General features: G+C 35.1%; 1 protein-coding gene across 6 annotated transcripts in view; it reads right to left on the reverse strand.

Moving 5' to 3' along the window:
• The window catches only part of grh (grainy head), a 603,835-nt gene that overhangs the window by 325,960 nt on the left and 254,197 nt on the right, over window positions 1-23,678 (reverse strand). The window contains exon 1 of one of the 6 annotated variants that reach the window (XM_081754674.1): window positions 17,744-18,205. The exons of the other annotated variants lie outside the window; for them this stretch is intronic. The gene's annotated coding sequence lies outside the window, so the exon portion shown is untranslated. Of the gene's footprint in view, window positions 1-17,743; window positions 18,206-23,678 lie in introns of those variants that run through there. 6 annotated transcript variants of the gene reach the window in all.

The raw sequence follows: 23,678 nt of genomic DNA on the forward strand, positions 1-23,678 counted from the left end.
AACGTTAAGACAAATTGTTGTAGTTCCTTTAAACTTTTGACGGCATCTTGATAAATCTCAGGCTACTCTTGTTCCAACTCAATCCCATTCCTCCGCTTCCTCTTCTCCTTTCCGACTTTGCTGTGTAATTCTCTTTAATACCACGTCTATCCATTGTGTCTGTTTCAGTTCGCACATCGCTGTCAGTTTATGCTGACAACGTAGTGTAACCTAATTTCTCATAGTTGAGTCGATTTTGAGTTTAACGTCCCGTTCAGCACGAAGCTATATGAGACGTGGACTTATTAACGTGGAAACCGAATCACATAAGCTCCCACCGGGAATCGAACCCGGGTCTTCCACGCCAAAAGCGCGTACACTAACCGCTTAGCCACGAAAGAGCTCTAATTTCTCATAGAATGTCTAAAATTTTGTAAATGCTGCTCTGAGATTTTTTTTTTTTTTTTTTTTTTGCTAAGACGCTTATTTTAATTTCTGTTGTTCACGTAATACAGTTTTCTTTAATGAAGGCAATTTAACACAATTTTCGCCAGTAAATTCATGGAACTGTAAAATATTTCCCTTTTAAGACAAGTTACCGTTTTAAAAGGGGCTCTTTGAAGGCAGATTTTATTGTATGTTGATTTGGCTTTCCATCCTTTGTCAGTAGCGAGATTATAGGATAAGACCTACAGCTTAAAGTCAGATCGGAACGATTTAGTGCATCAGATGTTCCTCCACCGGGACGGGACCGTGGTGGCTCAGTGGTAGAGCGTTCACCTCCGGTGCTTGGGGTCCCTGGTTCGATCCCAGCTCCCGCCGTGTGGACTTTGTGGTGGACAAATATCGTGCTCGTGGGTTTTCTCGGGATTCTCCTGTTTCCTCCCACTTTCTTCATTTCACTCATTTCTCATTATCACCGTCTCCTTTAGCATAACCGTGGGACGTTAAACTTAAGATTTCATTTTATTTTTCATTTTTTGCTCCTCCATCGGAAATCGAACCGAGGACCCCATACGGAAAAAGCAAGTGCGCTAGCCAATAGATCAGCAAGCAAACTGCTCTCTTTCTCTATTAGAATCGAACCTGGAACCATAACATAAAAAAAAAAAAAAACATATTTGCATCAATCGAACTAGTCTGAAAGGTCCACTTTTACAAATATATATATATATATATCTGTACTATTCAGCATGTAGTTTGACCCTGAATTTAATTGAGAAGCCTATTACTGAAATTTTGTATACGAAGTAAACTACATTATCTATGTACATTACAAGACATGAAAGGACCTTGTTAAGTGGAGGCCAGACTCCAAAACTACTCATGCAACATTTAAGAATATTGAAAGCCTCAAGCATTAGCGGAAATACTTTTGAGTACTTGCTGTAATACGCTTACAATAAAACTTATCAATTTTTAAAATAGGTCCATACAGACATATTAGATTCGATCTACAAGTTGTTCCATCAATACTTGTTGTAAAAAAAAAAAAAAAATGCTTTTGTAACAGAGATACAATATGAAGAAAAAAATCTGAAGCCTTGAATGAAATAAGTCCCTGCACACTATGAATTTTTGATTTGCGTGTAGTTAATTACGGAGACATTTAAACAATGTTTCCTTGTACCTAGGACTTAATTGCCACCTCAAGCCACGTAAATTATATAGTAGGACCAGAGAAAGATTTTTAGCAATAAATTTTATACAGATACGCACATAGGTCTCCTGTTTTTTATAATAATAATAATAATAATAATAATAATAATATACCAAAACAATACATTTAAAAAAGAAAAATTTGCTACTCCAATTTTTGTATTAAAAAAAATAATAATAATAAACTAAAAGTGTATGGTAATTTTGCATGGAATGTGAACCACAAAAACTGAAACATAATTATAATGATTAGCAACTTTCGGCTATTAATGGTAGTTTACTTCAATGTTTTTTAAACACAAACTTGTACAAAAATGTCCCTCCCAGACAAGATCAAAGAAAACGGTAAACGCTTTTAACAGAAGTTAATCACATCAGTGAAGCTAGTTAAACAAAATGGAAGTCCTGAAGCGTACTTGATTTATGAATCCTTTACCAATTAATGTTTATATTTCAAATTCTCACGATACATATATACATATATTTACTTAAAGCTAAGTACGCAGGACCTGAATTTCGATTCCTTTCGAATTAAAATTTAAACTGATATCCAAATTTAATCGATCTTATTTTCATACCTATATATTTCACTGATTTATTTTCAGAAAATAAGTATATTTATTACCTCACATTATAAGAAAATAATTTATGAATTGGTTTTCATTTGAAAATGTAATTCTCTCCCCGAGCACATTAAACAACTACCTATTATTTTGAAGACAGAAGAAAAAAAAGACAAACGTGTTAGAATCTTTTTAAAACAAGACGATTACGTGTGTTTTTGCGTGCTATATTGGTTTATCTATAGTTTATGCATTATCAATGTCCACCTATGTAATTTATAGTTCTTAATTATAGGTTTATATTACGCGCAATTATCCGACCAACGAAAATACTTGCCCTACAGACTGTTATCGGTATAGATAAAGTAACGACCTAAATCTAAATTTGAACTTTTGTTTATTTTTCTTTAAAAACTAATAAAAAAAATCATGTAAAGCTGATACAAAGACGAAGTCTATATACAATTATCACATAGAAATACTTAAAAATAAACACAAATTTTGATACATTTCTACAATATACTAAGGCAAAAACAAATGACCGAATTAAGGAAACGCAGTAGAAGTGTTTTCCAAGCATTTTCATTTAACTTAAAAGATATTTAGAAATTAATTCATTTATTTAGAGATTCATGTAGAAATTAAAATTTGCCTCTGCTAACTCGCAGCATTCTTGTGATTCGCTACACAACTCAATTAGGCCTATGAACGTTTAGCTATTCTTACGTACAAAAGACAAACAACCATTCCATACCAAAAACACATACAAGTTAACACTAGTCATCAGATTGTCCACCACTTCTATATTTTGTTCAAGTCACTTGTAATATTAATATATTTTTCTGACAAGTAAACCTTGCGAGGTCGAAATCGACTTTGTTGACCAATCTTAGCAGCGAAGTGGAGAATATCAAGAAACGAGTGTAAGCAAAATTCAAGTTGTTTCCATTCATAAAGACGAGCGCAGTGGTTGAAAATCTGATTAATGAGAGTAACCCAGAACAATGGATTTCAAACCTGAAAATGTCAGTGTATTTGTAAAACGGGTAGAGGAGTGAAAAAAAAGAAACATTAATAGACACCGGGAGGAAGTAGACATCTATTAGAAGGTTTATCATGGGCGCCACCTTGAAGTTGGCCATCTTGTATCTAGCTTGATCGTTTTAAATAGGAAAAGGGTCATGTAGTTTTTAAGAGAAATACAATAATGAAGCCTATGTTTTCATACGTTTATACTACGTAACTACGAAATACCATTCAGTAAACGAACCAATGTTTCTAAGATAGCCTTTGTTTTGACTCAGTTTGTCATCTAAGTAACCTTATGTCATAATTGATTTGAAGATTATTCTTTGACGTTAATGAACATACGGACAATATACCCTAATTATTTCACTGAAGAGTACTAAGTATTTCTCTTTTAAAAAAATTACAGTTTGATTTTCGGAATAGCTTCAAAAATATGGGTGGGACTCACACAAAAAACCCTAAAAAATGGAGTTCAAGATCCCATGACATCAGTTTGAATAGACTATCTGGAGCTTCTGTTTCGTACAAATTTTTTGTTCAATATAAGTGTTGTTATTTGGTTTATTTTACTTTGGTTACAACTTTTATAGTGTGTGAACATCCCTAGCGTCGTTATTATTTTATATCTACAATGGATTTACTTTATAATAATTTCATTTAATGCGGGAGAATTCGGATTTATACACGCGCCATTTTGGTTATGACTTATGTCGTGACCACGCTTTTTACGTACACACAATTTCAACCTTTCATACAATTCAATTTTTTCTCACAATTCTCAATGCAATAGTCGACTTGCCTACAAAGGCTGCGAATTTTTTTCTTAAATCAAAACCACAGCACTGGTAAAAGGACAAGACAACACAAAATCCCTAAAAATGCAACGTTTCACAAAATTATTTCGATATAAATTAAGTAAATTTTTGTGTTTAATATATTTCAAGCAGGGGTAAAAGTGAAGAAGAACGCGGGGGGACAAAGTTACCCCGCTTCCAAAAAATATATATGCCGTCCCCTCACATCCTAAAAAAAATACACTGGCCAAAGATAGGCAGGGGGAACGGAGTGAAGTCATGCGTCTCCTTACCTTTTGGGATCCACTTTTACCCCTGATTTCAAGCATATATGATACTGAATTCTTACAATCACACATGGATGAAAGACACATTTTTCCTACGTATATAGTGGATTAAGTTAAAATTAGTCTAAAATGCCTTAGAACACTATAAAAACTTCATACATCAACAAATGATCTTAAGTCGCATCTTCTAATTGAAAATATTAACAAATGTAACTATAAGTAGCCTTATTGTTATTATTATTATTATTATTATTTTAAAGGTTTGATTTTGTAGAAAGAAACATTTAAAAGTTTTATTTTCCATAGTAGAAAGTAATTAAAAGATCCATTAACAGTTAAAATGCACGACTATTTTCTAAAACAAAAAGGAGGAAGAAATAGTAATAGAGCAAGAAGATTATTCGTGTCCCATGTGTGAAAAATATGTACGTACGTGTGTGTGTGTTTTCGAAGCTCTGTATAAATGGCATGTTCATAATTCGTTTTTTTAACTGCCGCATTCTGCACGATCGTCACACTCCATAATTAAGAAATTGGCCACAAGTGAAGAACAAAAATAAAATACATTTATATGCCAGCCAAAAGTATCTTCGTTCTTTTTCTTTCAAATTATTTCTCCTAAAAGCAAAAGGCAAAAAAAAAAAAAAAAAAAAAAATGTTGAAAAAAATTGCCACTGATCAATTTCTCGAACCTTCAGGTTGTAGGACTTCAGAAGTACACAAAATGAAAGCTACTAGCAAGAAAAAAGCTTCCCCCCCTCAAAAAAGAGACTTTTTTTCCTCTTTTCCTCATAAAATTGACAGTTCAAATGCTTTCAGAGATTGAATTTAATTAACTTTACTTCGTTTGAGAAAGTAACTTAATTAAATATTTTAATCTGGTGCTTGGGGTCTCGAGTTCGATCCCTGCCCCCGCCACGTGAACTTCGTGGTGGACAAACACCGTGTGCATGGGTTTACTCGGGGTTCACCCGTTTCCTCCCACTTTCTTCATTCCACCATTTCATTCATTAGTCATCATCACCGTCTCCTTTAGCCTAACCGGCATAACCGTGGGACATAAAACTCAAAGAATTGATCTCATTTTTAAAAAAAGATGTTAAATGAAATGAAATTAAATCTCTCGGTTTAGCGTCCGAGCCTTATGCTCTTTACGGTAAGAAACATGGATAATTGAGGCAAGTGAATGATAATGGAATAATTGGTGGAATGAGGTTGTGGGAGGAAATGGGAGTACCCCAAGAAAACCCATGGACACAATATTGTCCGCCACAAACTTACTTGGCCGTTCATCGAACCAAGGAGCCCATGCACCAGAGGTAAGCGCTCAACCACTGAGCCACCATGCATATTATTTGAATAACCGCCAAATTTGAAGAGTTAGCTATAACCCATGAATGAATTTGAAGATTTAGATATAAGCCCATGAATGAATTTGAAGAGTTCGATATAAGCCCATGAATGAATTTGAAGAGTTCGATATAAGCCCATGAATGAATTTGAAGAGTTCGATATAAGCCCATGAATGAATTTGAAGAGTTAGATATAAGCCCATGAATGAATTTGAAGAGTTCGATATAAGCCCATGAATGAATTTGAAGAGTTAGATATAAGCCCATGAATGAATTTGAAGAGTTCGATATAAATCCATGAATGAATTCGAAGAGTTCGATATAAGCCCATGAATGAATTTGAAGAGTTCGATATAAGCCCATGAATGAATTTGAAGAGTTCGATATAAGCCCATGAATGAATTTGAAGAGTTCGATATAAGCCCATGAATGAATTTGAAGAGTTCGATATAAGCCCATGAATGAATTTGAAGAGTTCGATATAAGCCCATGAATGAATTTGAAGAGTTCGATATAAGCTTCAATGACATCTAGCTTCCACATGCTAAGACATAAGTAGAAAAGGAAAAGGACGGATGTTAAAAAAGTTAATACATAAGAAGTTAACCCCTGAGAACTCCATTCAGCTATGACCCTTCATTGAAAAAAAAAAAGTTGAAAAATAACAGCACACAAAACAGGTCAGTTGGGAGATCCCTGTTTGAATCTCAGTGCACGCACAAGTAATCTAACATAATACATTAACCCTTAAGTACTCGCGGGAGATGTTCACAAACCCCCAACCAGGTAACTTTTGTGTTGCTAGCCAGAAGTCCTGATGAAAAAATATTTCAAAGTGTCTCAAAACAAGTTCAAAAATCTGATTGCAGCAAATACTTTTAAAAACATGTCTAGAGTTACGCTACATTGTCTTAATTATTTAAAAAAATATATTTTTATCGTAATAAAACAAATATCAATTTGAGGGTCTACTGGACCCCCGCGCGAGTACTTACGGGTGTTCAGAAGAAAATACCAAGTGCAACGAATGAAAGATTTAACGCAATCTGATATCCTGCTAGTCTCCAGAAACATGTGGTTTCAGGGTCGATTCCCGATAGCGTCACGTCGCTAAGAAAATTAGGAATAACGGTAATGGGAGATAATGACCTGACCACGCATTAACTTATATAAAAGTCGGCTGCCTATTACGCCAGAGAATTTATTGACTTCAATAACATGTTGATCTAGACCAATCCGAGATATTTGACAATGAAATTAGGTGTAATGAGGCATGTAAATAAATTCATCATACAAGCCACTTACATTGCACAAAATGTTATACAATAAGAAAGATGTTACACAGTACGAATTTTCAGTTGTAAGCACGCACATTTCTAATCCACTTCTACATGCAATTATGAAACATTTCAACTGGGCTTACATCTCTCGAAGATATTGTTACAAGATCAAAAATATTACACATTAAACCTTATTATTATTCATATTAACTGTACATGTATCTGTCATAATTAGCAATGGTAAAAGAAAAATTTTGCTGTATAACTTGTTAAATTTACGATAATTTAACGTGTCACTGGAATTTTAAAAAAATATGTCGGTACTTAGTTAATTTATCTTACAGAGTGTCCACACTCGAAGACAGCCTAAGATTTTATCTTTTACAGAATTAAAAAAAAAAAAAAAAAGGTAATTACGTCCTGGATTCTACTCTTGTTAATTCTTGACAATTTCCAGGAGAAATTAAAAACAGAATTGCAGACAAACATATAAGCTTGAGTCTGTTAAACTTTGCTAATATACAAGGAATTGCTAGCATGGGAAAAACCAATATATCAGGTAATTTAAAAGAGCAATACAAAGTGATCGGGTAACTTATTGAGAATAAATTATATTTCGAAGGATTTATATAAGATATGGTGGAAGACGAAATAAGGTGAAAAGAAAACACAACTAATGGACGATATAAACACTTGAGTTGATTTTAACGTCCCGTTTAGCAGCGAGGCTATGTGAGATGTGGACCTACTGATTAACGTGGAATCCGAACCACATGACCTCCTGCCGGGAATCAAACCCGGGTTTCCCACGCCAGAGGCGCGTACACTAACCGCTTAGCCACGGAGGAGCTCACGATATAAACACATAAACACGGCTGGCTACTGAAAATGAAGAGGTTATCTGGGACTGTAGAGCATGAAATGCTATAGCTAACCTACCAATAATGCCAAAATATGTATCACGACGATTTGTAGAATTCACTAAACAGTAACAAACATCAAGATTTCAAACTGACGTTACGTTTAATTTTGCAACGCATCTGTTTAATAACATAGTTCCAAATACAACTGTAAAGTAATTCTATAATACAAATTAATAATAATTAAATATTGAAAGAAATTCTAGAGGAAAACTTGCCATATCAGGTATCATCTTAAGATGTGTTTGGTAAACTGAGGAGAAACTGACAAGAAACCTGAATAAACTTTGCAGGGCGCAAAATTCTCCGACTTACAAAGCAAGAACTTTACCGTCCATCTCTGCCACTCGACACATATGGAACGGTTATCTCCTTTCTAATAATTATAATTGAACACCCTCAAAGATTGGTTAATTTACATGGAGTTTTCCAACAATGAGGCTGTACAAAAACTGAAGCTGCAGCTTAACGTGGTTTGAGAAATACATTGGCTTCCACGAGGAATTGAAGCCGGGTTTTCCGCGTTATGTTCACCGTATAGCCGTGAGGATCATCAATCCATGAAAGAGTTAGCTATTCACTTTTAAAACTGCTGCATTACTATAGAATAATTCCTTGTAATTATAAACAGAAAAAAAAAAGAAGCTAGTCGACCTAATGAAGAGTCGAACCCAATTATTTTGGTTGCCGGTGTAACAATCATATTCATTAAGCAAGCAGAGAACATTAAAAAAAAATGTATTTGAATATACGTAATTTTCTCCATGTTTTGCGTAATATGTAATAAAACTGCTAAGAGAGTGCTCTTATTATTTCTTATGCATTCTGATGACATTTCTTTCTCTGTTTGATTAGCCTTCCCTTAGGAAGGACGAACGGGCATATTTAGATACAATTAAACACAACATTCTTCCATTGTTAGGTGTTTTTGCACAACCATTGCAACATTGACAAAAAAAAAAAAAAAAAAAAGTACAATTGATCTTCCTCTTCTTCTCTTTCAACGAACTGGTGGCCCCACATCTCCCTTGGACAGAAATGCAGAGAACAGAAAGAAAAGAAAAGAAAACAACATAGAGAGACGCCGATCTGGAGACCACTCCGATGTTCATTTGTTTTAATGACTGCACTCAAATGAGCCATTAACCGTTTTAATGATCTGCGTCGTTGCAACAAAATCTAATGCTACGGAACCTTTAAGGGAGGTTACAAAAAACGAAACAAAACAAACGATTGCAGATTTCGTCATTTGTTACGCTGTCCTATATAGGCTTTATACAGTACATAATGACACTTAAAAAAAAAAAAAAAAAAAAAGTGAGTTTGCGGTTTTTCATAATGACCAGTGATTGACGATAATTGTTAATGTAATTAATTTATCGTAATTATTAGCGGAAAAGAAACTGGTTAAGAACATTTGTTTGCGAAGAATTTGTGCTCTTGAGAGATGTAGCAGAAGGTAAGGTACTAGAGAAATTTTTGTTGGGAGGAGTCTAATACTACAATTACGTTTATATAGTCGGGGGTATTATTCCGCACCCGAAAAGACGATAAGTAACTGTAAAATAAATTCTATATTTTCAAAAAAAAAAAAAAAAAAAAAAAAAAAATGATACATCTGGATTGTTTTTTAACAGAAAGATTACAGATGAAGCATAAGATCAAATTTTCATGCTACATCAATCATTTTCCTGTTAAATATACAAGTATAGAAATGTATGTTAAGTTAGGAAGTTTTGGGGGGTCGGCCCCCGGTAGACCCCACGTGGGCGCGCCCATGCCGAGACAATAAACTGAAGAGCGATAAATATTAAATTTATGCGCGATTGTTGTCTTGTGTTAGAGTTATGTCTAGACATATTTTCTAGTCCACTTATCTAATGTATCTAGGTAGAACTATTAAGGTATTAGATGCAAAAGTAGGGAAGACAGGTGCTTTTCTCCATGGTTCGAAACGGTATATATGGAAATCTAAGATTTTGTGTCTGGGTTCTTATGTAACAACCAAGTTATGAAGGTAATTTTCTTCCTTTTTTCTGAAAGTTATCGCTAAGAATGCCAGCCATTTCAGAAATAACTTGCTTCTAATTACGTATACAGTTACACATTTATTAAATAAAGCAAGCTTCCATTAAAAATTAAAAGTTTAGCAAACATTTTTGTATATTGTGTCTCATCTGTCCAAATCCTACCTCGAATTTTCTAAAATCATGCTGGTAAAAATTGGATGACGGTGAAAGATGGTAAGGAGAAATACGGAGTCAAACGAATATGAGTTTAATGAATATGAATATGGATATGATTAAAACTAAACGACCTGGTGGTACAGCGGGGGACACTTCTAAATGGTACAGCCATATGGAGATTTACGGCTAAGGTGTACCATTTAGAAGTGTCCCCCGCTGTACAAGCCATGAAGAGCTTACCAGGGAAGGCAGATCAACTAAGATGATTTGTTATCATCAGTACATCGGCATCCTTCATTACTTTTTAATTCAAGTAGTCGTGGTTACTAGGTTGAGCACCAAAAACTATGTGCCTTAGCGCAAGAGGTACCCATTTTGGGTGCTAAATCCTCAAAATGTATCTTTATTCCTCAAAATTTGGCATTTTTCAGTTTGTTTTTACTATACTCAATGAAAAACCTTGTCCCCCCACAAATATTGTCAAGGATACAACCTGCACCCTAAATTCCTCCTGTGTGCACACCTGCCTCAACCATGAACAGAATATCGGGCTAATTTCGCCAGATATTCGGCTGCAGTGTAGCTTCCCTAGGATGTAAACTAGGAGATCTGAACCAAAAACGGTTTCAAACGCCCTTCTACAAACTTGTAACAAACTAAACGTTTACCGTCTCATATAGCCTCGCTGCTGAAAAGGACATTAAACTCAAACTAAACGTTTCGCAAAGCGCTCATCTAATTAAATACACCCAGAATGTTTAGTTTAGTAAAGTTTCCAAGATGTTCAGCTAACTGAACGTTCCGCAAAACCCTTTCCATACAAATGCGGTTAAACATTTCAATAATTAAGTCATTAGTTTTTAAAGTTTCTGAAAGCAACCTGGGATGAAACGACTTTAATAAACTGTATATATGTATTTAAAAACGAAGTCTTAGTTCTCTAGTGATTAGCGCGTGGTCCTCTGGTACAAAGTTCGATTCCCGCTGGGAAAGTCTTGAAATTTAAACATATTGCGATAGTTCAGATTTAACCTCGCACTGTAGGCCCTGGTCTTCTACAGTATATTCTCGGTGCTTTAAAAGGACACAAAACTCCAACCGACCAATTAATAAAACAGTGCTTCAATATACGGTATATAAAGATTGCATTTACTTTGTGTACACTACCTTTTAGGTATCTCAGTCATCAATATGTTACAGCTTGAAAATGCTGCAATCTGAACGCACTAATTCCCTTCCGTATTTAATTCGATTTTGATTTGAAACCTTCAGATTAAATCAGATGACTGTTAACAAATGACATCTTTACCACTTATAGTTGCTAGAATACATCTGTATTGTTTTGTACAGACATTTTGTTAATAAGAAATTATTTACTTGACAAAAGATTGTTTCTTTCTTTTTTTTTAAAAAAAAAAAAAAGTGTACTATACGGTGTTTCTATAGGCTATACGGTGTTTCTTCTGTTTATTGTAGCGTGTGTAACGCGGTCAGTTTCTCATCTGTCGGCGAGTTCATTATACACTTCTACGGCCAAAGGCGGCATCCGATGCCGGGAACACCTTTAGCCATGTCCCCCTTCAGCTATATTACAGTTAATCAATGTAGTTCGTACATTGTTAACCTCTAGTCTTACAGAATTCTCACCGCGATGCATTTGTAGCTTATACCGCAAAAGGTACGGACAAAACTGCATCTCCTTCTCTACATATGATGTTTGATGGGGTACCTCACAAATGCTCCTCAATGAAATAAAATTAAATCTTTAACAATATATGACTATTTTCTATGTAGGCTAACGGAGACAGATGACAAACAAGTAAATAGCAACTGAAGAATCAGTGCAATGAAAAAATAACAAGAAAATCACGAATATGATATCGTTCACGACAAACTTATATATTCATGTTGAGAAACCGTAAATATGACCTTTTTTATAATAAATTTTATATAATCAACTATAGATTATAATAGTGTTGATACTTCTAACTCCTTTACTTTATACTTCTATAAAAATATTAATAAAATAACATTAATCTTCTGGAAAAAGTTGGAACTCGGAACTTAATACCCTTATCTCATCAATATTGTGTCTATATTGTTCAAATTAATTTCGTTGATACGTTTCAAGTTCATTATCTGGTTTCAACAAAGTCACTAGGCTATCAGACATGGAACTACAGATCAACGTGGAGTAGCATCACTTCCCACCATGATCTGAACCCAAGTTTTCCGCCACAATTGCGAAGGTTATCTATATAGACACGAAGGTAAGCTCATGTTGCAATTAAGAGTGCAAATCCTTATATCGTCAATTATGATATATTCTATGTAAGATATTTTATATCTTATTTTTGCCCTACAACTACACTATTTTCATATTTATTATGGTCTTTCATAAACACAGATACAAAATAAATATAATTGAGAATTTGCAGCAGAAACTGATGTCTCGAAATAGTGACTTCGATGCTGATCGAAGCATCTTCTTGGCCTTTCGGCGCTTTCATTAACATAAAATCTATCGAGTAGATGCTGACGAACTTGTTACTTAAATCAGCGGAACCCACGCTCGATTCTGATATCAATAGGAAATTGAAGACATCCTCGATTGTATCAGTTAATAAAGGATTCGTACCTTGATAATGATCATCAGCATCTCATAATACCAAAGAATATGAGTTCAATACATAATCACAATTAGGACTAAGTTTAGAATATTCAAGTAAAGCAACATAGGTTCTACTTTCTTTACATATTCAAAATAAATACAAATAATATAAGAGAAATGAAAAAAAAAAAAAAACTGTGAACATTATGAATTTTATTTATCCTATAAGTAATTTGAACGGTGGGAATGAAACATATCCTTTTAAAGCATTACATTCCTTTGTTTGTGGATCAAAAGATCCAATATATTTCAACCAAAAATTTTCTTGTACGCCTTATATCTGCAGAACTACATATAGTGAAGCCAAACCCAAACTATCACTTCACTCAGTTTGATGTACTTATTTCGTGAAAAATACGAAAACTCGATTTAGGAGCCGTTAAAAAAATGTATGGCCCCTAATCCAAAAACTACACACCCACACACACACATATATATATATATATATATATATATATATATATATATATATATATATATATATATATAAAGTAATCGAAATCAAAACCTGATAATATAACAATATGATTTTTTTTTTAGCAAGGATAAGAGGATTTAAATTCTTTTCGTTTTTAACCATAAATTATACCGATTTAAAATCTTCAAATATTTTACCAGAATGAATTTTTTGAAATTGACTCGAAGTTAAAAGGTTTCAGCTTCAAACTCATGACTAGCAACAAATAATTTTCTCAATCACTTCTCAATGGAGGGAAATACGAAATTGAAAATCATTCCAATTCTTATATATATAAGTGTGTGTGTGTGTGTGTGTGTGTGTGTATATATGTATGTTCATGGATCAAAAATTCTTGACCGTAAACAAGGCATTAATCTATTTTAGTACAACCGCACTGACCCCAAATTTTAGTATCAAAAATAACGTCATATCACAAATCTTTTTAGCAAATGACAACAGAAATAAATTTTTATGTTATATTTTACGTTAATTATACAGAATAAAGAGAACAGTATAAAAAATGAGTTCTTTGTATTTGATCTACAATTGTTGGATCATCTGATAATATTTTTGACATTCTTTATTGAAACTGTAGAAGAATAATTTTTTCGTAACCGACTTAAATATAGCTTAGTCTGCACACGAAAATGTTCCTCTCAAAGTTCCATTTTATTTCAGCTCTTCAATTTCGTAAATTTGATGAGTAGAAAAATACAGCTTACTGTAACAAATTTTACAATAATATTATCGTATAATAAAAAAAGTAAAGGGTGGAACAAAACTATTGAGACATCTCATTACGCGGAACAAATTTACAGGCGTGAATATAAATCTTGATGCACAGATTTCGAGAAAGTTATTAAAACAAAACTATTTTTATGGCGCTAAAAAACATGTCGCTCATAGTCCACAAAAACATGTCAGCTATTAAGTTGAAATCAATACTAAAATATAACCTTTTTAGCCTTTTATTGTGACACTAGCAAGACGACAGTAAATACTATGGTAAATGAAACACAATAACTAACTCTATGGCCTATGGAACCCGGAGGTTCAATGCCACATTCACGAAAGCTCTCCATTGACTTCTGTCCTTAGTCAACTGGATTCAGTTTCTTCTTTGTATTCCTACTTCTGTGAGATCTATCTTAATATTGTTCTCAAGTCTGCGCCTAGGTCTTCCTAATGGTCGTTTTCCTATTGGTCTTCCAGTTAAAATGTTCCTAGCTCCTTCCATTCTAGCTACATGACCTGCCCACCTGAGCCTTCTAGACTTGACGACCCTAACAATGTTTGGTAAACCGTATAAATTGTGTAGTTCCTCGTTATGAAGTTTCCGCCATTCTTCATTCCCGTTCCTTTTGGGTCCGAATATTCGTCTCAGTATCTTGTTCTCAGATACTTTCAGTGTGCATTTTCCCCTCAGATTAAGCCACCATGATTCGTAACTATAACAGAACTGCAGGCAGGGTTATCGTTTTACATATTTTAAGCTTCAAATTCCTCGACAGAATTCGCAAAGACAAAAGATGTTTTAGTAAATAATAAAAAGAATTCCCTGCATTTAGTCATTTAATTTTTTTCTTTTTCTTTCTTTTTTTTGTGTGGATATGATTTTGGACTGTTAATATTGATCCTAATGAGATACAATAACGTAACATTATCATTTATTCTTAAACTTCAATATCAAAAATGTTATAATTAATGTTTCCAGAGTTTTGCATATTTCCCACAACATACGAACAAAATTCACTACTCTTATTTCACAGTCATATTTAACGGAACTTGATCTCTGTAGGAGCTCACAATAAACAGCACGATTCCGTAATAAAAGTTACAAATTGACATTATATGCCCTCAATTAAATCTATTTTAAATGACATGTATTCGTACAGTATATATTAATTAATAATGTAGACTTAACGAAGTATTTGTATTAAATAAATCACTTATTACATAAACTGTAAATACTATCTCATTCGGTAATTAATAAATGAAATAAACCTGTTACGTTCTGTGTGTTAGATTAATATATCATGAGCGTAATAAACGAATTATTTGTGACTTGTGAACTTAAAGGGCATAATCACGGGACGTAAAACTAAATACCTAGTTTTATTTCCGACAGCAACGACGTGTCAATTAAGGAAAAATCAATAAAAGTATATATTTACAATATTTCGCACGATATCCATTTTATTTTAATTGTCAAAAAGTCATTTTTACTGCATATTTGTTACTTCATATTATTTTGGTTAGACACATTTCACTGTCATTTCTCTATGTAATCCACAGGTAAATAAACAAACTTCCTCATATATGCCATGCAGTAGTTGGTCGATTCACAAAGACATGATGAATCTTGCACAAGAGTTTTGAAAATATGTTAAAATTTAAGGATTATTTATTAGCAAACACAACCACAATTACAAAAAGAATTCTTTTGAACCCCATTCCAATAGGGCTTTCATCAGATGGTTCTCAAAGGATCTGTTGTCGATGAGCTGATACCCAATAGAATATATACGTATATTCTATTTTGTGTTATTCAAAGACTTCCTTAAAAATAAAATTATTTCTTAAAGTCTCCGCAATGTTTCTTACAAAGAAGTCCAAACTTAAATAATTTGTTAGGCAATGTTATTTTCAGGTAGCAAATATTAAGGTTTAGGCACAAGCTGTTTTCGTTTGTCACTTCAGTGTGTGGCGGTCACCGCACTTTCATTCGAATCACTAAAGCGACAGTCACTCAACGGACGAGACAGGTACCCCGACCCCGCTACAGACAATCACACAGAAGAGGCAGATGTTCAATAAAACCGAAACAGCCTCTACCATGGTACTACAAAGAAACCCAATACTTTGAAGTTCAACATAAGAGGAATCCCTTAATATTTGACAATCTTTATACTCAAGAAAACATCATCAAATATGAAGTATGGGCTTGAAATATGAATATACAACGTTACGTTTACAACAATGTTATTTAATAGTTGAAGCCATTAACGATATACTCCTTCAGATAATCGTATACCTAAGATATTTATATCATACGTGAGGTTTAAGGGCTGATATAGAGTACCCGTTACCAAAAGCGGCTCAAATATTCCTAATTCATTCATTCACTGATTTATTTATTGAAGTGCCCGTATCACGTACTTTAGTGCAAATTCCGTGACAATTGCAACAGTTTTGCTAACCCAGCACATCGTAAAATTACTGGAAATATTTTAAATACTAAGCAGCAAATGGTGCCTCTGAAAAGCTTGAAATAATCGAACTAGTGTCCACTGAGGTGACCACGTATCGCCCAATAAACAGTAATCTATCAGGTAGGCCAGAGCCCTTCATGAGCTGAAAAGTATTATTTTTTATCATTTTTCCCGTAAATATAATGATTTTTAGATTTCATTCAAGCATAACAGTGGTATTCTCTTAAAGAAAATCTAGACACACACACATATATATATATATATATATATACATCAATTAGCTTTCCCAAGACCCGAATAATAATAAAAAAGAAATACAAAAGGAATTATTAATTTTACAACTCTCATTGGGGGTATATATATATATATGGTAGTTTATAGGAGCTCATAAAATTTACGTTGTATGATTAGTTAAGTTAACCGCCTAACCGAGAACTAGGTAGTTAGCAGTGTCGCTGTAAAGTAGCCGCGAACAATCTCAGCACTCTTCGGCTAATTAAAAACCTCAGTGCTTGTACTTCCAAAACGGTGCCCATACCAAGAGAAGCTCTTTGCTAGAAGGGTGTTTTCAGAGAGAGGCATCGCTAACTAGGAAGTTGGAACGGACTCACGGAAGAAAGGGTTGCATGTGAGAACGATATGCTTTTGTCTTTTGGCTTCACTCGAGGGAAAGGGAGAAGGGGAAACAGAATACCAGAATTACAACCACCTGTTTTTATTTCATTCTGATCCAAAACAAAAAGAGCGTCCTCCCCACGGCTCTTCAGCAAGCGAACAATTGATCTTTTGGCAACAGGCAGTACATCTGGTCGCTCCTGGTAAGTTGCTATCCGGATTTACGAGTTGGAATGCTCACTACCTTGCAGGTAATTTGATCACATTTGTAATAGTAACATGTCATCAACCAAAAACACGAATTTTGGTAGGGTTTATCGTGATTTTTTTCCTCCAAAAAGAATGCAATATTTCCGGAAAATTAATTTGCGTATGGGTTCAAAATTTCAACCTATAAATATTATGGCGTATCAAAATAATTTGGTTCGGGTATTTTATGCCCATTTGCTTGATAAACACCTTGCACAGATAGTTTTGTTGTTTTCATTTTCCCTTTCATGCATTTATTTTGAAAACCTCCAATACAGTAATTAATTGACAAGCAAGAAGAGACATTGTCACCTTCTTGACACCTTTCTATATGTCCTCACGAAATATCTCCGTAAAAGTTTAGGTTAGTGTATTGGATTGTTTATCATGATTTTGAAATCATGCCTGCAAAGGATTCAATCACGAAAACTGACTTGAAAGACAGCGGCCTTTTGTTTGTATATGTATTAAAATCACGTGTACTTACCTGTGATCCGTTGCTTAGATTTTGGAGTCCAGAAGGGAAGGAGTACTGAGCGGGCCTCCCCGATTTCAGGAAATCCACACAGAGGCTGTACGCCTTAATAGGCAAGACATTCTCACTATGATCTCTGCACATACACAACAGATAAAAAATATATATATCACGCAGCACAGAAAAACATGGGAATAAAACCGCTTATTTATTTTTGTATATCCATTCAGGCAAAATAACAACTACCAGTAACTAGTTTAGCACCAACAATCTTAAACCTTTGTTCACAAAGCGCCAAAATCACAGTTCCAATGGGGTAAACAAAAAATAACTATTTCCTTTCTTCAACACATAAAAAAATATAGATATTTATAAAAATTTCTTTTCAAATTAGAGGAACAAGCACGGACAACAAACACACACCTGTACGTCACAGAGAAGACTACTAGCCGACGGCGAATCTGATTGGCTCGCCAGCGCCATCTCTGTGTTGGTGGAAGAAACTGCTGCTGCTACATACAGCTAACTCCCTCTTACGTAGGTACTTAGTAAAGGATACGAACTGAGTAAATGATCTACGTGCCTTGAGCTACAAATCGGACAATTTTCTTTCCTTCATACATACATATAAGCTTCCTCCATTTCTATCCTATTACTTCCAACAGCTTAGAAAGAACAGCGAAAAAAAAAATAGAAAAAAGATTATCACTGTCAGGATAAAAATTTATCGCCTTTGCTACATAGACTGTTGCGAAAATAAAAAGAAAAAAGTTCTAATCTTTCTAAGTCATTCTTTCCAAGCAGTACACATAAAATTCATCTGTGTCCCTTTCTGTAGATAAAGAATTAATATTACTGACAATAGAAATCCTGGAATCAGCGTGAAGGTAGAAAGAACAAGGCTAGAATAAACAATATATTGTACGTATTGGAGATTTGAATGGTGGTATCGAAACTTAAACCTTCTGTAATCATGAGTAACGAAGAAAAAGATAGAAAGAAAACATTAACAGTAACTGGACAAAAAATGTTTTCTTTAGCGTTTTAATTAATACGATGAATGTCGTAACTTCAGCGGTTATTTTCTTTTTCATATGTTGCTAAATTAAGATCTCTGAAAATGCCATTAAATTGGAGATTTTGCGCTCTCACTCGAGCGGAACACAAATCTAATTCATACAGATACAGGTCAAGAAAAAATTTCTTCTTTTTCTATATACATAATACAAAAGGCCAAGGTTTTATGTATCTTTTTAAGGTATTCACGTATTGGAGCCATATTTATGGTAATTTAAATACAAAATACATCACACATTAAGTAATTAGTAAAGCAAGATTCTGGAAATGTAATTAACAAAAGCATACCTTATTCTTTAGTTAATTAACAGTTTAACGTCCCGTTTAGCAGCGAAGTTATATGAGACGTGAATCTACTCCTTAACGTGGGATCCGAACCACATGAGTTCCCACTGGGAATTTAACCCGAAAAACGTACTTTAATTTAATGGTAAGTTACAATTTTTGAATTTAGATTTTCAAAAAGGGATTCATAAGTCTGGCGGTTTGTCTATTGAAGTTCAGCTTCCCTTCCCTGGAAATCGAACCCGAGTGTCAGTGCCCTAAAAGTGTGCACGATAGCCCCTACACGTGAAGAAAGGGTGTGGGTATAACCTACTAAAACGACAGATAACCAGTTGTGCCATGAATGCAAAAGAATGCGATATATATATATATATATATATATATATATATATATATATATATATATATATATATATATATATATATATATATATATAAATGGGGGGTCTATAGCCTTATACTTGATTCACTTCTCTAATCAGTAAGAATGATTTTTAAGGTTCCAAGAATACGCACACTGTGTATCATGAACATATATATACATTACTAAAATTAGCCTGAGACATATTCTTAAACATGAAATAAGATTGTCTCTGGTTAGTTTAAGCAAGTATAGGTCTTGAGTCTTAAACAAAGTCCGCTTTAATTCTGAGAATTTTTAAAACAAAATTTATCATTGAAATTGTTTTTTAAAAGGTAAGGTATAAACAATCGTCGCTATATTTGACCGATTTCAACCCAAGTATCCGTATTAGTGGTGATCTGGAAGTCGTAAAAAATTGTTTTACACCACACTACGTCAAAAATCGAATAATTCTTACAAAAACTACAATGGAGAATTCTTTTGTTACCACATTAGTATATGTGCAAACTTCCTATTGGGGTGAATTTTGTGCTCCTTTCCCAGTGCCGTGCCGTGAAAACCAGAGGCCGGGGCGAGAGTATACGATGGCACCCCTGTACATAATGCGTGAGGTCGACAGACCAGCCGCGAAGCGCTACCATGTTTGGCGTGAAGCGTAAGAAAATTTTCAAAAATAACCCTGCTTTCCTTTGATTTTGAGCACTTCTTATTAATTTTTCCTTCCACTATATATATATTCCTCCCGAATTTTGCGCCCTCTTATTTCGGCGCCCTGGACTGTCGCCCCGCTCGCCCTCCCTGACGGCATAGCACTGTCCTATTCTGTCCACCTTATTCTTGATAGACATCCATAAGCAATTCAGCCATTTTATAAGCTTGGATCAATGCTCACGCCAAGATTCATGAAAATCGGATAAATTTTATTTTTAAAAAAATCTTGGAACAGAACAGAGACTCACAAATTCATGTTGAACTGAGTGGTTCTAGAAGCTCGCTTGAATAAATACACCTCAAACAATAAATAAATAATTGTAATCTGAGACTGGAAAATCACGGTTATTTTATTGTTCAGTATAAATTCCATTGAATTTACGACCCTTCGTATCAGAGACTAACACGTAACAACTGATCTAATATGTCATTGCTAGGGATGCGCACGAGACAAGATTTATGGCTGTCTCGTCTCGAAAATGTGCTGTAAAAGTGATGTATCGACTCGAAAGATGTATAGTTTTCTATTGGAAGAGCCGTGTCTCGACTCAAATTTTGTCAGGAAAATCTTGTCTCGACTCGTCTCGTGCGCATTCCTAGTCATTGCTATGTCTAATCGATTTCCAATAAGAGTAAACATGCTTTTCATCCTTGTTATAGAACTTCTCTCATATAGTCTTAGTGTTGAAAACGGGTGGTGAGCTATGGAGTATTATTTAATCAGGAAATGACTATTACTGATGATATGTACTTGGATATACAATAAAGTTACCTGATGTATCAGCTGTATCAAAATATCAGAGATAATTTCAGTTTACAACAAGGTGGCGTATCGACTTGCTAAATCTGCATTCGTTCCAGATCGTATCAATCGTTCTAGAATGGCTTGGTCACAACAATCTCCTGTTCTAACGCCTGTCAGATCTTTCTCTATAAAGCTATAAATCAAGTCTACAATGCAACATATTAGTTCCTGCAAATTTTGATGAGCTTCGATGGGAAACGGAGGAGAAAGCATGCTGCCTCAGTAATAGAATATACGCGCCTTTGGCATGGGAGACCTGGACTCGATTCCCACCAGGAACTCATGTGGTTCGGATTCCACGTCAATCAGCAGGTCCACGTAACATATGGCCTCACTGCTGAAAGGGACGTTTAACTGATAATCAACTCAGCTAAACTCTGTGGTAAAGGGCTCGCATTTGGTGCAAGAGATCCATGACTATGCTAGTTTGTGCTGGAAATATCTTGTCCGTAGATTTTGTTGGGGTTCTCACGTTCCTCCCACGTTCTCATACTACCAAATTTTTCGTGAAGATTCACTTTCATTAATCATCAGTCTCTTTTAGCCTTAACGACATCTGAGAGACGTAAAACCACAAATTTCATTTCGTATCATTCTTGAGTAGCTTCGTCAATCAAGGATTATGATCTCAATAAGATCTGAAATGTATCTGAGATTAAATCTGTTGTATTTGGTCTAGGAATTAATTCGTGCGGGTGGACAAGAGATGGCGCAACGAACGGAGCGTCCCACAGTTCCGTGTATTCACACATGTGTTGCAAACCCCTGTCATCGCGTATCGTTCGTAGTATAGGGCAGTGGATTAAAGCGTCAACAACACCAGTTTGTAGTTAAGTGAACATGGCGCAATTTGTGCCTGATAAAGTGTTTTTGCGGGGTGTCCGGCTGCATTACTTTAACATGCAGAAAAGTGCGACTGAAAGTCATCGTATTTTGGTGGAAGTGTATGGTGACCATGCTCTAGCTGAGCGAACGTGTCAGAAGTGGTTTGCACGGTTTAGAAGTGGTGATTTCGGCTTGGCAGACCAAGAGCGAGCTGGACAGCCAAAAAAATTTCAAGACGAAGAATTGTCAGCATTGCTCGAGCAGGATTCGTGTCAAACGCAGGAACAACTTGCAGCAGCATTAGGCGTTGATCAAACAACAGTCTCCAAACGCTTGAAAGCCATGGGAATGATTCAAAAGATGTCACATTGGGTTCCACATGAATTGAAAGACAGAGACGTTGAAAGACGAAAAACCATTTGCGAATTGCTGCTTCAACGACAGAGCAGAAAGGTGTTTCTGCATCGAATTATTACGGGTGATGAGAAGTGGATCCATTACGAGAACCCTAAACGAAAAAAGGCCTGGGTGAAACCAGGTGAACCAGGTCCATCACAACCAAAACGAGATATTCACTGTGCAAAGGTTATGCTGTGCATATGGTGGGATATGAAAGGTGTGGTGTACTATGAGCTGCTGCAACCGGGTGAAACTATGAATGGAGAACGTTATCGACGACAATTAATGCGTTTGAAGCAAGCTCTGGCCAGAATACGACCAGAATGGGAGAACAGACATGATAAACTTATTGTTCAACATGATAACGCTCGCCCACATGTCGCAAAACCGGTCAAAACCTATTTAGAAAATGTCGGATGGGAAGTTTTACCCCACCCGCCGTATTCACCAGACGTTGCTCCTTCGGACTACTACTTGTTCGATTGCATGAACAACGATTTGATTGGACAGCTGTTTACTTCTTCAGAAGATATCGAAACATGGGTCTCTGACTGGATCGCTTCCAAGGATGAGGACTTCTTTCGCCACGGAATCCGTACATTGCCTGACAGATGGGCGAAAGTGGTGGCTAGCGATGGACAATATTTTTCTTAAGGTATTTATGTATTTTGTGTTTGTACTACAGCTTCAATGTGTGCGTACCAACCGCACGAATTAATTCCTAGACCAAATATGATAAACAAAAAAATCACACTGAATGTAAAAAAGAAAGATGTGAAAATTTCTCTGTCACAAATAAATTAAGTTTGGTATATGTAGTGAGTTATTTGATATTAGTTTGTGATTGTGCAGTGTTTTAGACATTTCTGCGTAAGGCAACTAAATCTACCAAACCAATTGGAGTAACAGCCCTTTGTGGGTCTGAGCCACTCCAACAGCATCTGTTAGCGACCAGTTGAACTCTGTCTAGTCTAGCAACGAACGTAGTCAGCACACTGAGTCGCCCTATCTCTAACGGACATATTAGGAGCTTTCTAGACGTAGTGGCCTTCACATATTTTATTCACGTGATATTATTGACTCTAATTTCTCGTGCGTAATTTTTGTGAAAATCGAGAAAAATAATTGAGATGATAGTGATTACTGAAAAATACCTTCATCAAGCATTTCATTATGATTATGCCAGGAGTGCGGTGGCTCAGTGCAAAATCGCTTACCTCTGGTTCGTTTGGTTTCTGGTAACATCACCGGACAAGTAAGTTTATGGTGAAAAACATAGTATCTGTGGGTTTTGTTGCAGTACTCTCGTTTCCTTCCACGGAGACTCGGGTTCGATTCCCGGCGGGAGATCAGGTGGTTCCGATTCCACGTTAATCAGTAGGTCCACGTCTCATATAACCTCGCTGCTGAAAGGGACGCTAAACTATAATCAACTCAACTCGTTTCCTTCCACATTTTCATTCCACCAATTTTTTCATCTT

The sequence above is a fragment of the Thermobia domestica genome, chromosome 1 (assembly GCF_964235325.1).
Source record: "Thermobia domestica chromosome 1, izTheDome1.hap1.1, whole genome shotgun sequence".
Lineage (NCBI taxonomy): Eukaryota > Metazoa > Arthropoda > Insecta > Zygentoma > Lepismatidae > Thermobia > Thermobia domestica.